A 16,756-nucleotide genomic window follows, 5' to 3' on the forward strand; every position below is an offset into this window, starting at 1 on the left:
AATTCAATACAATTTGACAAACATTTATTAAGTACCTACTATGCGTAAGCCGGCTAGATGCTAGGAATGCAAAAGCAAACAAAAAAAGCAAGTCTGTACCTTAAGGAGCTTCAGTTCTACAGGAGGAATACAACATGTTTACAGGTGTAAACCTGTGACAAAATATGGTCTCTCTCTCTCTACACACACATACATATATGTATATGTGCGTATGTGTACATGTATGTATACACATACATGTATATATGTATGTGTGTGTGTATATATATATATATATAAAATCAAGGTGGCCATGAAGCTATAGATGCTCTCTTGAGATTCCACTGGCTTGTAAAGTTAAGAACCCAGGGAAAGCTTTTGGAATTTTTCAGAGTTCTATGAGAGAGGCACCCGAAAGAGAGGGAGAAAGAAGGGAATATGTGGGGAGATATTGGCAAACAGGCTTGTTCACCTCAGTTCTTTCATTCAACTGACTATGATGATGAGCTTTCTGTCCCTGCAGAATGGCTGATTCTGGGTTGAGGATGATGAAATGCTGTAGTGCTGAATATACCCAATTTGGGGAGACTAATCCTACGGAGACCTTTTCCCTCCTTCTATTACTCTAAGCTATGGAGGAAGTCATTGCATTCGCTGTCCTCCTTCTCAGCAGGAAATGTGTTTCCTGTCCATTTAGTTAGAAACTTAGTTCTGGCTCCTGTATTTTTTAAACTGTTTTATTTTTTTTCAAATGAAGATATGCCCTCTGTCAACTTTTCACTTCTTCACTGAGAAAAAAGGAAAACCCAAGTCCTCCACTATGAACATGTATAATCAAAGCAAAGCACACCCCTGCTTTGTCCATCTTTGCTGCTAGTGTGATTGGAGTACAGTGGATAGAGTGGTGGGCCTAAAGTGAGGAAGATGAGTTCCAATATGACTTCTAATACTTACTAGCTGTGTGATCTTGGGCAAGTAATTTGACTTCTGCTTGCCTCAGTTTCCTCAACTGTAAAATAAGGATAATAATAGCATTGAACTCAGAGTGGTAGTGAGGATCAAATGAGATAATATTTATAAAGCAATTAGCAGGGGCAGCTAGGTGGCGCAGTGGATAGAGCACGGGCCCTGGAATCAGGAGTACCTGAGTTCAAATCTGGCCTCAGACACTTAACACTTACTAGCTGTGTGACCTTGGGCAAGTCACTTAACCCCAATTGCCTCACCAAAAACAAAACAAAACAAAACAAAAACAAAAACAAACAAAAAAATAAAGCAATTAGCACAGTGCTTTGCACATTTATATATACATAGATATGTATATATATGCACATATATACATATACATATATAGACATACACACACACAGAGTCATTGTTCAGTTATGTTTGACTCTTCATGACACCATGGACTATACTGTCCATGGGATTTTCTTGGCAAAGATAGTGGAACGGTTTATCATTTCCTTCTCTAGTGGATTAAGGCAGACAGAGGGTTGTGATTTGCCCAGCGTCACACAGCTAGCTAGTAAGTGTTTGAGGCAGGATTTGAACTCAGGTCTTTCTGATTCCAGGCCCAGGGCCCTATCCACTGAACCATGTAGCTGCTGCTTATATCAAGTAGGCACTATATGAATGCTTATTTCCTCCCCTTCCTCACCACCCCCTCCCCCATATATGTCTCATTCTGTACTCCAAGTCCTTCACTTATCTCTCAGGAGGTGGCAGGTCATTGTATTGATTGAATTTCCTAAGACTTTCAGTTGATTGTCTTTACAATATAGTTATTGTATAGATTGTTCTCCTGGCTCAGCCCACTTTACTATTCATCAGTTAGTAAAAAAACAACCCAACAAACATTAATAATTACCAAACACTTATTAAGTACCTACTATGTGCCTGGCATTGTGCTAAGCACTGAGTATACCAAATAACAAACAAACAGGTGTAAGGCAGTCCCTGCCCTCAAGGAGCTCACAATCTAATGGGACTCACAACTCATAAAAAGAAGCCATTTTACAGAATGATATGTTCCTGGAAATCATGAAATTCAGAAGGTTCAGCAGGGTGAGAAATGATAAGGGAAATTCCTTGGCTGCTGTCCTCAGACAGAGGGATTGAGAGGAGCTCCCAGATATCTACCACCCCTGCCTTCTCCAGAGGGAGGGACACCCAGGGGCAGAGAGTGCTAAGGAGGTATGGGATTCAGAGTTGATTTCAATCTTGCAAAATGATGAGTTTCTAGAGATCATGAAATCTAGGAGGTCAGAAGGTTCATATAATTCATATAGATTTTGTCAGATTTGTCTGAAACCATTTCCTTTATTGTTTTTCATAGCATAATAATATTTCATCATATTCATATGCAATAATTTGTTTATCCATTCCCCAATTCATGGTCATCCCCTCAGTTTATAATTCTTTGCCACCATGAAAAGAGCAGCTATATTTTCCTCTATCTTTCAGGCCTATTATTACTATCACTGGGTCAAAGTTGAATAGTTTTTTGGGATATTTCTAAATTGCTTTCTAGAATGGCTGGATCAGTTCATAGCCCCACCATTGATACATTAATGTTGTAGGGGCTGAATTTAATATATAGAGAGTTAATTGTGTGACTCTCCAAACATTGGGGTCCTGGAAATAATGAGGGACCTCTAGGTTCAAAGTTCCCTCCCCTCCAAACTGCCCTTTTAGATATTTCTCCCAGGCCAATAAGAAAGGAGCCTTACAGCTTCTTTTCCACAAAAAGGATCAAATTTTATTACTTGGGAATTAATTAAACAACAAAGGTGAAATTAATAAAAAATAAAAGATAAGGAAATAGGGAAAAAGAAATACAGATAAATCCTCCTAACTTTAACCTAAGTCTATACAATCTCCAGATTGTTTCCAATTAAGCTAATTCAAAGGAATGCAAGGCTCTTGTGTTCACTCACCACACCTGGGACATCTGCTAGTTTTTCGCATCACCAGGAAAACTGAGGAGAGAGAGGGGGCAAGCGTGAGCATTCTGAAAGCAACTCCAGCCTCTCCTCAGCGAGTGTTCAATCTCCCTCCCCAAAAGGGGAGGTCCTTCAAAAAGCTGCCTATGGAGAGGTTTTTCCTTCTGACCTCAGTAGCATACATAACTTCAGGGTGGGCTAGGTGTGGCCCCTCCCAAATGAGTCAGCTAAAACTTCAATAATTTTTACCACATTCCCCCCTTTGTTTCTTCGAGAAGCACGTGTGGTTTGCTTGATGAAACAGTCAAAAATAATAGAATATAATACCCTATGCTGACAAACAATATGTTAATAATAATACAGAAAAAGGAGAAAGGGGAAATTAATAAAAAATCAAAGATAAGGAAATAGGGAGAAAGAAATATAGATAAATCCTCCTAACTCTAACCTAAGTCTATACAATCTCCAAATTATTTCCAATTAAGCTAATTCAAAGGAATGCAAGGCTTTTGTGTTCACTCACCACACCCGGGACATCTGCTAGTTTTTCACATCACCAGGAAAACTGAGGAGAGAGAGAGGGTGAGTGTGAGCATTCTGGAAGCGACTCCAGCCTCCCCTCAGTGAGCGTTCAATCTCCCTCCCCAAAAGGGGAGGTCCTTCAAAAAGCTGCCTAAGGAGAGGTTTCTCCTTCTGACCTCAGTAGCATACATAACTTCAGGGTAGGCCAGGTGTGGCCCCTCCCAAATGAGTCAGCTAAAACTCCAATCATTTTTACCACAATGTACCTATTTCCCTATAGCCCCTCTAGCTTTATTATTTTCTTTTTTGTCAACCTTGCCCATTTATTTTTTTGTGGGGCAATGGGGGTTAAGTGACTTGCCCAGGGTCACACAGCCTGTAAGTGTCAAGTGTCTGAGGCCGGATTTGAACTCAGGTCCTCCTGAATCCAGAGCCGGTGCTTTATCCACTGCACCACCTAGCTGCCCCCCAACCTTGCCCATTTGATAGGTGTGAAGTGGAACCTCAGAATTGTTTTAATTATAGTTTCTCTAATTAATAATGTATTAGAGCATTTTTTCATATGACTATTGATAGCTTGGATTTCTTCCTCTAAAAACTTCCTGTTCATATCCTTTGATCTTTAATCAAATGGGGAATGGTTCTTATTGTTATCTGTTCCCTACATATCTTACAAATAAGACTTATCAGAGAAATTTGCTTCAAAGATTCCCCCTCCATTTACCTGCTTTTCTTCTAATATTATCTGCATTTGTTTTGTTTGTACAAAATCTTTTAAATTTTATATAATCAAAATTATCAGTTTTATCTTCTTGGCAGGTGTATTTACAGTGGATGGTGATGGCCTTTTTTGTCCTTTTCTTCACTTTCTATCCCCCCCCCCACATACACATACTATGGATTATCCCATAACCAGATTAGAAAGAAAACAAATAATATGTATGTTTGGTGTTAGTTGAGTGGCAGCCATAGGAAAGATGAATCTCAAATATGATCAAAAGTTGCATCTATTCTCTCTTCTAATGCTCCCTGCAACAGTTTTCTAAGCCAAACTAAGGTGATAAGCAGGAGTCAAGAAAGCAGAGAAAAAGATTTATAATCTAAAGCCATAAATTTCCCTGATGATGAAGAGGGAAAGGAAAAGGGTTTTGTCATGTGGGCTATCTTCTGGGTTCCTCTATCCCTCTCCCTCTGTTCATGCTACATATGAGGTATAACTGTACTATATAGTAAAAGAAAAATTGAGGGAGAAAGTACTAACTGGGAGGATCATGGAGGTGTTCCTTGAGCTAAACCTTCAAGGAAGACAGATGAGAAAGCATGCATTCTAGGCATGAAATGTGGTTTGCATGAATGCATGAAGGCAGGAAATTAAGTATGTAGTTTGAGGAACAAAAAGCAGTCCAGTTTGGCTGGAATGTGGAGTTCAGGAAGGGGAAGCTCTAAAGGTAAGTGGGAACCAGAGTAATATCTTCTGCCTGGAGGAACCCATAAATTGAGTTCTGTTTTGGTTGAGATTTAAAGGCCAGGCTAAGACATTTATATTTGATATACTAGAGGCAATTGGGAGGCAATAAGTCACGACCAAGAGGGTGACATACGAAGATTATATTGGCAGCTAAATGGAGAATGGAATAAAGATAGAAGAGACTAGAAGATTGTTCCAGTTGGGGAGACAAAATAAGAATATATTACAATAGTTTGGGTGAATGCTGACATGTGTCTAAACTAGAATGGTATCTATATGACTATAGTAAAAGATCTGGGTATGAGAGATATAGAGATAAAATTGACAGGACTGGATAACTAATTTGATGGGGGTGATGAGGAAGAAATGAGAGATGACTCCAAGGTTAGGAATCTGAGTGATTGGGAATATTATAGTGTCCTCAATCGAAATGGCAAAGTTTTGGGAAGGACAAGGAGGAAGAAGAGGTTGGAAAAGGGAGGAAATAATTTAAAATTTATTTTATCCAATCTTAACAGGGCCCTCATTGCATGGAAAGTTTTTTACTCTTCCCTGGTTGGTTCTCTGCCCCACTCCTCACAGTAGTCACTCCAAACTCCTTTCCTCTCCTCTCCTTCCCTTTCCCTCCCCCCCTTGTCCTTTCTTTTCCTTTGATCTCTCTCCCTCCTTCTTTCCCTCCTCCCTCCCTCTCTCTCTCTCTCTCACTCTCTCTCTCTCTCCTCCTTGCCTCCCTTCATCTTCTCTCTCTCATTTTTAGCCTCTCTTGCCCATTCACTTATCTGCTGCCTTCAAATATGCCCAGATTTTGCCCATCCTTTAAAAACCTTCATTGTGTCCTACCATTCCATAGCTTTTCTCCCTTCATGGCTAAACTCTCAGAAAAAAAAAAAGCTGTATACACTAGTTGTTTTTACTATCTCACCCCCTACTAATTTCCCAGCTCCTTACAATCTGCCTTTCCTCCCCAGTGTTCTCTCCAAGGTCATCAATGATGTTTCTGTTGTTAAATCCAAATGACTTTTTCTCTGTCCTCATCATAACCTCTCTGTAATGTTTGATGTTGTTCATCACCCTCTCCTCCTTCATTATCTCCTCCCCATGTTTCTGTGACACTGCTTTGTCATGGTTCTCTTCATACCTGTCTGATTGATTCTTCTCAGTTTCTTCTGTAGCATCATCCCCTAGGTATACCCGAGCCCATTTCTTAGGTCTCCTCCTTTTTTCTCTTTACATTCTCTCATGGTGATCTCATCAGCTCTTATGGATTAAACTGTCATCTCTATACAGATGACTCTCAGAACTATATATCCAGCCCTTATTTCTCTGCTGAGCAACACTGTCTCTTCAGTTACCTGTTAGACTATCTCCACCTAGATTCTCAAAGGTTTCCCAAATTCTACATGTCCAAAACAGAACTCATAACCTTTCATCCTAAATGCTTTCTCCCAACTTTCCTATTTATTGAAGATGCCAACATTCTTCTAATCACTCAAATTTGGAGTCATTCCCAACTTTTGACTCTCACTTATTAAACACCAACCCCATCATTACCAAGATTTGTATATTCTGCCTCTTCACCACCTTTCACATCTAGACCCTTCTTCCCACTCACACTACAACTACCAAAATTCAGATCTTCGTCACCTATTATCCAGACCACTGCAATATCAAACGAAATAATGATGGTAAAGTGCTCAACACAGTGCCAGGCACGTAATAAATGCTATATAAATGTTTTTGTTGTTCAGTTGTTTTCAGTCATGTCTGACTCTTTGTGCTCCCATCTGGGGTTTTCTTGGCAAAGATAATGGAGTGGTTTGTCATTTCCTTCTCCTGCTCATTTTATCGATGAGGAAACTGAGGCAAACAGGATTAAGTGACTTGCCCAGGGTCACACTGCTACTAAGTGTCTGAGGCCAGATTTGAACTCAGGAAGATGAGTCTTCCTGACTCTAGACCCAGCACTCTATCCACTGAATCACCTAGCTGTTACCTAAGAAAGGCAAACTAAGGATCTGGGAAATGAATGGGAGGTGAGATGGTAATATATAAAAAATAAACTTAGCTATTATTATTATTATTAAGTATTAATTATTATCACCATCATCATCATTATTCTGCTTGGTTTCCCCATATCCAATATTTGGCCTTCTCCAATCCACTATTCAAAAAGCCCCAGTGGCTGTTGCCTCAAGGATAAAATACAAACTCCTCTATTTGGCAACTAGAACCCTTCACAATCTGGCTGAAGATCTGGCTATATATGTTCCCATGCTAATTACACATTACTGCCCCTCCCTCACTCTGTGGTACAGCCAAACCAGCCTACATATAGCTATAAGGGAAGTTGCCTGAGGGGGAGGACTTTCATTTTTGTCTTTGTATCCCAAGCCCTTAGCTGCCTGGAGCCTAGTAGGAGCTAATAACTGTTTGTGGATTGATTTACCTTACATAATAATAACTAGCCTTTATATGCTACCTTTAAGGTTTGCTAAACACATTATAGTTTGTTAGCTCATTTTATCTTCACAACAACCCTACAGGTAGGTGATATTATCATCCCCATTTTACATTTGAAGAAACTGAGGCAGACCGGTTAAATGACTTGTCCAATCGCATAGCTATTAGTCTCTGAGGCTGTATTTGAACTTAGGTCTTCTTGACTGTGGGTCCCATTCTGGATTCACTCCATCACCTGGCTGCCTTCTCATTCCATCTCTTTGACACAGGCTATCTCCCAATGCAGATAAAGCTCTTCTAGTTCATCTTTGCCTTTAAGAAACCCCTAACTCACTTCAAGACTCAACTCAAGTACTACCTCCCTTAAGAGGTCTTTCCTAATTACCTCAGTTGTTACTGCTTTCTCATCACTTTGTATTCTGTATTCTGTATTTACTTATCATATTGTTTCCCACCAACAAATGTAAGTTTCTAGTAAATTGCAATCATAGGATTGTGGGGTTTCTTTTCCTTCCTTCCTTCCTTCCTTCCTTCCTTCCTTCCTTCCTTCCTTCCTTCCTTCCTTCCTTCCTTCCTTCCTTCCTTCCTTCCTTCCTTTCTTTCTTCCTTCCTTTCTTTCTTTCCTTCTTCCTTTCTTTCCTTCTTTGTTTGTTTGTTTGTTTCTTTCTTTCTTTGTTTCTTGTAATACTGAACCTGCATCAGGAAAAGCATACTAAAGAAAAAAGTTCTTAGGTAGCTGTCAACAGGACAAAGCCAGGGCCTTTTTGGCTATACCTGAGTCAAAGATTCTCCCTTAAGAGTAAAATGAAGACATAAGACATACAGAGTTAATTGAAGTAATAACTGATAGCAGCTGAAGTTTTATGCAAGCAACTTCAAACTCTGAAGACTCCTTAGAGGACTTTGTCTTCCATCTGTGCTTATTATCACTAGCCACCAACATCAAAAGAACTACATCTTACTCTGGAAAGCAGCACATTATCTGTTAACCCTTATGCAGCAACATCAAGAATAGTCCTTAAGACAAATAGCTTCTGTCCTAGGATATCAATCAGCCAGTAAGCATTTTAAAGCACCTACCTTGTGCCAGGCACTGTACTAAGTACTGGGGAGACAAAGAAAGGGCAAAGATAGTCCCTGCCCTCAGGGAGCTTACAATCCAAGGAAGAGACAATACACAAATATGTAGAAACGAGCAATATACAGGGTAAAAAGGAAATAATTAATAGAGGGAAGGCACTAGAACTAAGAGGGATTGGTAAAGTCTTCCTGTAGAAAGTGGGATTTTAGCTGGGTATTGAAGGAAGCCAAGGGAGAACATGCCTGGATCCAAGAGATGGAATGTTTTGTTCAAGACCAGTGCCACTAGGTCAAAGACTATGCATGGAGGGTTGGGAGGAGGAAGGACATTGCAAAGTGTAAAGATCATTGTTCCTATTCTAGTTGTCACCCACCCACTCAAAGTCTGTGATCATTCTTGGTTTTCAGATTCCACTGTGGTCAACAACCAAACCACCTTTGAAAGTTGAGAGGCATGCTGCTAGCCCTAGACCTCTATCTATATTGAAGGCAGTCCATCAATTAGATCAGATCCTGCCTGGTGTGGCCTCAGGGTCCTATCCCTGAGGAAACATTTCACATAGGCTTTGACAGGGTATAGCTGCTTGGACTTAAATCCTAAAAACCCTTTGTCTCCTTTAGTCAGCCTGTTCTGAGTTGGGAACCTGTGTTCACCCAAGCTGTGATAGATTTAGGAACCTCAGGTAACTACAGATGCCCTGTTTGTGAAGGCTACAGTCATCAAGTTCCAAAGTTATCCCTCACTGAGATAGAGGGCATCAACAGTAGCCTCTTTGTCTTCAGATTTATCACACACCAAGTGGTGCTATCATCACTATATGATTTCCCCTATTCTGCTCTGACATACTTTGTTCAAATCCTCAAGTAGAGAAGGGAGAGAGGGAGAAGAAGAGCATAAACATTTAGATAGCGCCTACTATGTGCCAGGCATTATGGCTAAGCTCTTTTCTTTATTTCTTTTTTTTTTCTGGGGCAATGGGGGTTAAATGACATGCCCAGGGTCACACAGTTAGTAAGTGTCAAGTGTCTGAGGCTGGATTTGAACTCAGGTCCTCCTGAATCCAGGGCTGGTGCTTTATCCACTGAGCCACCTAGCTGCCCCTGTGTGCTAAGCTCTTTTGTATGATTGAGTAGCTCCTGTTTCTGGTTGAGTTTCACCCCAGTGATCTAGTCTCTGTAAGACTTCAGCCAAAGGACTTCCAAAAGCTGTATTACTTTTTTGTTTGTTTGTTTTTGGTTTGTTTGTGTTGTTGTTGGGTTTTTTTGGGCAGGCAATGGGGGTTAAGTGACTTGCCCAGGGTCACACAGCTAGTAAGTATCAAGTGTCTGAGGCTGAATTTGAACTCAGGTCCTCCTGAATCCAAGGCCGGTGCTTTAACCACTGCGCCATCTAGCTGCCCCAACTGTATTACTCTTGTGAGCATGTGCTCTCTAAGTTTGAGCTCACTTTTCCCTGGGCTTTGTATATGTTTGTGGGAGCATGTGTGTCAGACTTTTAGGGGAAATGTTTGTACAAATTGTAGCAACATTACTTTAGTAAATACTCCTTTTCTGGAAGCTAATTATGTCCAACTGTCTAAATCAACTGATAATCATGGGAGAGGAGGAACACATCGAAGGAAGCTCATCAGAAAGATACCTCAACCCCTCAAGGATTACACTAGAGTCAGACTGAGACTTAATAGCAATGCTCAGGAGCTTTGGCTCATCAGTGCAAGTATGAGTTGGGACAGTAACATGAACTATGGTATTGTTCTTGTGCTCCTACAAATTCTGATCTTATCTCTGACAAGAGGATTGTCTGACTCTGTAAGACAACTGACACGCACAATCGAATAGAATGAAAAAGGCTTTGTTAAACTGTTACTATGTGCCAGAAAGTGTGCTGAGTTCTGGAAATACAAACAGAAAATAGAAATCATGCCTGTTCTTATGGAGCTCACTCCCTAAAAGAGTAAGATAGCACTTAAAGGGGGTTTCAATTGCATGGAAGATTGAGAGATCAGGAAGTACTTAGGTTTCTCAGGCAAAGTATTAGGGTAGATTTCCAGGCTCTGAGAACCTTGGGAAGCAATGTCAGGGTATAATATAGTCCTTGACTAAGGGGATGGTGAATCCAGTGTGACGATGGAGTAGGCCACTGGAGCTCTGGAATACCTTGGGCAGAGGTTAGTATGCGAGGGATGTGGGTGGGCATCCAGCACCTGGTGGAAACCAGTCAATGGGTGTTGAGTTGGGGATGAGGAAGATCTGAGGCTTTCTGTCATGGCAGTCAGTGGTGCTGGTCTATAGTTGGATTGCCCATTAGAAGTCTTTTCCTGTCTATTATGGGCAGCTAGGTGACATAATGGATAGAGTGCCATGCCTGGAGTCAAGAAGACTATCTTTTTCATTTCAATCCTGCTTCAGACACATGACCCTGGGCAAGTCACTTAAACCTGTTTGCCTCAGTTATTCATCTATAAAATGAGCTGGAGAAGGAAATGAATGGCAAACCACTCCAGTGTCTTTGCCAAGAAAATTCCAAATGGGGTCACAAAGAGTTAGATATGATTAAAAAACAACTGAACAACAACAACCGATTATAATATAATTTGTTTTATTATGTTATTTGACACTTAGCATATTCTTTGGCTTCCACTTCCTTTTTTTTTCATAATATAGAGAGGCACAAGATGTCTTTCTATCTATATCTTTGGTTTCTCTAATTTCTTTTTCCTGAACCACATTTTCCTATATATGTCCTCTGATTTTTGCCTTTTCCCACCTTTACACAAATTGGGAATATCTGTTACACAAAGAAGTTTGAAAAAATGTTTATTTATCTATGGGATGGAAGAGCTCCTAGTATATATCATCTTGCCTGAAATGTGGAAGTTGGACATCATAATATTTCTATAGTAATCAAATGGGGCTTGCCAACCAACATACATTAAGTTCAACAAGCTCTTTCACAACTTTATCAAATTTCTACATGTATTTTGTATGCGCATTCTCAGGTCATTGAGATTATTTTGAACTTCTTTAAACAAAATACATGTTTTTGGTAAATCCTAACTCCTAGGTCAACTTTACCTAACTCAAGATGGCTTTTAACTTACCATCCATCTTGTCCCACTTGGTAACTCAGGATAAAGGAAGATGATTCTATCTAAGTCACTGGCTTGATCCTATCCCAGTGCAGGGAACTCCAGGACCTATGGTACATACATCATCTAAGCCCCGAGGTATGTTTCAAAGGCAATATAAAACATTTGTCATAGGTTGACATGTTATGTGAGACAAATTACTAGTTGCTTATAGAATCCTCTGATTCTTTCCTGATCTTTCTTTGTGTGGAATGTGCCCCAACTCCCCACTAGTTTTGGTCTTCTTGTTCACAGACCCAGGTGCTGGCTCTGTATGATCTTGAGCCAGTTATATAACTTCTCTGTGACTCAGTTTTTTATTTGCAGAGTGGAGATGGTAATACTATATTTCCTAACTTATAGAGTGGTTGTGAGGAAAGTGCTTTTTAATCTTAAAACACTAGAATATAAATGTATATTATTTTAATTATTTCATTATTATTGTTATCATGTTGCCCTGCCTAGGTGCCTATTGCCTTCATGGATTTCTATCTTTAGTTGGTTAGCCTCTTGATATTTGGACATTTTACTGAAACCATGCACTTTTCCCTTAAATAAATTTTTTCTTTCTCCCAGTTTGTTAATCTCTGGCACATACCAGTGGCCATAAGAATCTATTCCATAGATTCATAGATTGTTGGAGCTAGAAGTAACCACAGGAATTCTTTTGTTTTACCTTGTCCTCCCTCAGATGAGGAAATTGAAGCCAAGACAGATTAAATGATTTATCTAACATCAAAAAGCAGTTATATAGTTGGCTTTGGAGCCTAGGTTCTCTGACAACAAATCCAAGCCCAATATTTCTGCTACAACACATGCTGGTTAATTCCCTCTTAGTGTCTGCTTTGTCTACATGTTCAAGCTGCCTACTTCTGTGGCCCCGGACAAGACACATCACAGGGAAACATACACACATGTCCTTCTCCTGGACATTTATACCAGCTGAGAGATAGAAGGGTCAGAGAACTAAACTGAACTGAACTGACTCAGAAGTAAAGAAACCCTTGAAACTAGGAAGGCCATGAGCATGGTGGTATTGTTACATATGGCTTTTACTTGCATGCATCCTTTCAAGATACCCTTTCCAGTCAAAGCCAATGTTTGCTTTGAGCTTCTGGAATAGGTTACATATTTTTGTGTGTCTATGTGTGTGTGTGCAATGTATATACACATGTACATATACATATCTATGTGTATATGTGCATATGCATGTATATGTGCGTGTATTATATACATACACATGTGTGTTGTGACATACACACATATATATTTGTTCAAAATCTACCTACCAACTACAAGTGAGTGGACAGATGGAGAGTAAATCAGATGCTCAAGCTTCCTGGAGGTATAGGCAGGATGACTGGTTTCTCAGAAATTTCCATAATATTCCTCATATACCCCCTACCCTTCATAGCTCCCTCATCCTATTGCCCCCCCCTTTTGTGGACTACAGTTTTCATCCTCCAATGTATCATGTCTGATCTCACAGCATTACTCATGTGGCAGAGCAAGGAAAGGGTGTGGCAAGCATGTTGGCTTATAGCCACAAACCTTTTAAAGGAACACTGCCTTGGGGAAGGAAGTTGCCTCAGACAAAACATTATTTCACCAACACCTATTGATTCCCCATTAACTCCCCCAGCTTTAGACTGTTGCTTTATGCCCTACTTCCCTCCTTTTGGCTTATCCATTAGATTAGGCATTTCCAGTGATCTCGTATGTCCTTTCATTTATCCTCTCTCATATCATGGCTTGGACCACATTCCTTTTCCCCCATGAAAGAGTCTTTCCTCCGGTGTTGGTGATTGCTTCAGTCACTGGTATTTTTTACTTCATTTCTCACCACTCACCTAACTAGGAGTCAGGGGTCTCATACATTTCATCCCATTCAACCCTTCATTAGTTACCATTGCCATGAGTTGTGTGACACTCATTTAACACTGATCAAACAAATGGAAAAAGTGAAACAAACCTATGTGGAACAGGCCAGCTTGCAAACAAGGCCACAGCTTCCTTTGAGAAGTGTGGTCTGCAGGAACTCAAAATATGAATCCTGTCCATGACATCCTTGCCTACAACATCCCAGATTCCACTTGAAGTTTCCAATAATAGGAAACTCAATATTCCATGAGGAAGAGCATACTATTTTTGGACAGCTATAATTGTTGTTTTTTCCCTTCTTGAGTCAGAGAGGAGTACCTCCTTTTAATTTCTACCCACTGTTCCTAGCTCTTCTTTCCAGATTCAAGAAGAATGAGTTTAATTCCTCTTCCAAAGAACAGCCCTTTGAATATTTGAATAAGCAATTATGTCCTCAATTTTTTTTTCTTTAGACAACCCATCTCCAGCTAGTTGGCACAGTGGACAGAGTGCTGAGTCTGGATTCAGGAAGAACTGAGTTCAAATCTGCTCTTATCAGCTATGTGGTCCTGGGCAATTCACTTAACTCTGTTTGCTTCAGTTTCCTCATCTGTAAAATGAACTGGAGAAGGAAAAGACAAACCATTCTAATATCTTTGCCAAGAAAACCCCAAGTTGGGTAAGGAAGAGTTGTACACGACTGAACAACAACAATAACCCATCCCCACTGTCATTATAATTATTGTGAAAGTAGCCTTTTCATCTCTATGGCACTACTTCCACATGGTAGTTTGAACAGGGAGTCAAGGTGAACTTAAGCCTGGGCCTTTGGATGCCTCTTCTTTGGTTTCTTTGCCCAATTAATGGAGACTTTTTGCAGTCTGGGTCCTGATTTCATCAGAACTGATGTTGATAACTTCAATGTTACCAATGATTTAAAAAAATATTTTTATTTGTAGTTTTGAATTTCAAATTTTCTCTCTCCTTCCCTCTTTCTCTTCCCTCCTCCCTGAGGTGGTAAGCAAATCAGATATGGGTTATACATGTGGAGTTATGTAAAACATTACCATATTAGTAATTTTGTACAAGAAAATTTGAATAAAAGAAAAAATGAAAGAAAGTGAAAAAATAGCATGCTTCAGTCTGGAGGTGGACAGTATGTTTCATCAATAGTCCTTTGGGATTGTCTTGGATCATTGTATTTTTGAGAATAGTCAAGTCATTCAGTTCTTCATCAAACAACATTGCTGTCACTGTGTACAATGTTCTCTTGCTTCTGCCCACTTCACTATACAAGTCTTTCCAGGCCTTTCTGAAATCATCCTGCTTGTTGCTTCTTATAGCACTATAATATTCCATCACCGTCATATACCACAGCTTGTTTAGCCATTCCCCAATTGATGGACATTCTTTAATTTCCAATTTTTAACCACTAAAAAAAGAGTTCCTATAAATGTTTGTACAAATAAGTCTTTTTCTCTTTTGGGGGATATCTTTGGGATATAGACCTAGCAGTGGTATTGCTGGATCAAAGGGTATGTACAGTTCTATTGCTTTTTGGGCATAGTTCCAAATTGCTCTCCAGAATGGTTGGATCTTTTCACAACTCCACCATCAGTGGATTAGTGTCCCAGCTTTCTCATATCTCCCCCAACATCCAATATTTTCCTTTTTTGTTATATATGCCATTCTGATAGGTGTGAGGTGATACCGCAGAGTTGTGTTAATATGCATTTCTCTGATCAATCATGATCTAGAGCATTTTTTCATATGACTATAGATAGCTTTGAATTCTTTGTATGAAAATTCCCTGTTCATATCCTTTGACCATTTACCAACGATCTTTTAATCATCAAATCTAATAGCCTTTTCTCAGTCCTCATTCTTCTTGGCTACCTAGTCAATCAGCCTCTTCTCATTGACTCTCTTCTTTCTAGGTTTTTGTGACAGGTTCCTCACTGGGATCTGGACAAGTCAAGATTCAGAATGATTACAAAAAGCTCTCAAAGTCACTTTTGTGACTTTGTTGACTTGACTGAACAGTAATCCTAAAATGGATGTGTCCAGGCTTGAAGGCAGCCTTGTGATTTTGAGAGGTTGGATCCTGGGTCCTCATTTAGTGATGGTTGCACTGTATCAGGCAACCTTTCTACATCTATTATAGTGCACATTGGAGGAGGTGGCATGAGAATGAGCCCAACTCCTGGTTTAGCTTGTCTAAAGATACGGACCTACTGGGAACTATTTGGACTGTGAAGAGGTGAGGCTAAATGTCAAGTTCCATGTCAGTAGTCCCATAAATGACTGTGCATTTTTATCATTTTAAACCCTTCTTTAAAGCATTTTGTCAATGTGTACTTGTGAGTTTTTAGTATTTATTATTTCTTTGTGTAGAGGTTACTACTCTCCAATTTTGAGAAGACCATAGACATTATCCAAATGTAAGTTTTAAGTAATTTTTCCTGGGTCTTTGGATTGTAGGGTGTGAGAAAAGGAGTCTCATCTCTCTTTAGGGACTAGGACTCCAGGACTGAATTGAGCCTACCTCCAAATGCATGGAGCTGCCTCCTGGAGAAAGAGAGAAAGTAAACGCTTGAAAGTAATCCCCCCTTATTTCAATGGAATTCTTTATGTTTTGTATTATTTTCACTTTAGGAAATACACAGTTGATTAGACACCTTTGGGGTCCTTGCATGCTGTTTGCCCCAGGTGCCAAAGTGCTACATTTGCTAGTTATAGCTCTGAGACACATACATATGTGTATATGTATACACAAACATATGTATACATACATTAATAATTATCTATCTGTAATTTCAATAGATAAGGGGTTTTTTTGGCCCAGATGTTATGGCTTTATACATACATACAAATATACATGTATACACAGATACAAACACATATACACACAAAACTACAACCGTCTGGGATATACACACATATTTATATTCACATGTTTATATATAAATAATACATCTCTAATATCTATATCATTTAAATATGTTTGTATGTATTTATACATGCACACATTCCTATCCAAATAGATATGTGGATATGGAGGAAATTGGTTACAGATTTCCTTATTAGGAAATTCTCTATACAAATGCAATGAAAGGTCCAGGCCCTATCCACATACTTATACATATTCCCTTTCCAGCAACATACTATACATATTATACATATGATGTATATATACATACACACACATATATACTATAGATAATATCTCAAACATGTTTATATATATATGGTACACATAGCATGCATACATATACATACACACATATAGATAGGCTTGAACCTGTGTGTGCTCC

The sequence above is a fragment of the Dromiciops gliroides genome, chromosome 1 (assembly GCF_019393635.1).
Source record: "Dromiciops gliroides isolate mDroGli1 chromosome 1, mDroGli1.pri, whole genome shotgun sequence".
Taxonomy (NCBI): Eukaryota; Metazoa; Chordata; class Mammalia; order Microbiotheria; family Microbiotheriidae; genus Dromiciops; species Dromiciops gliroides.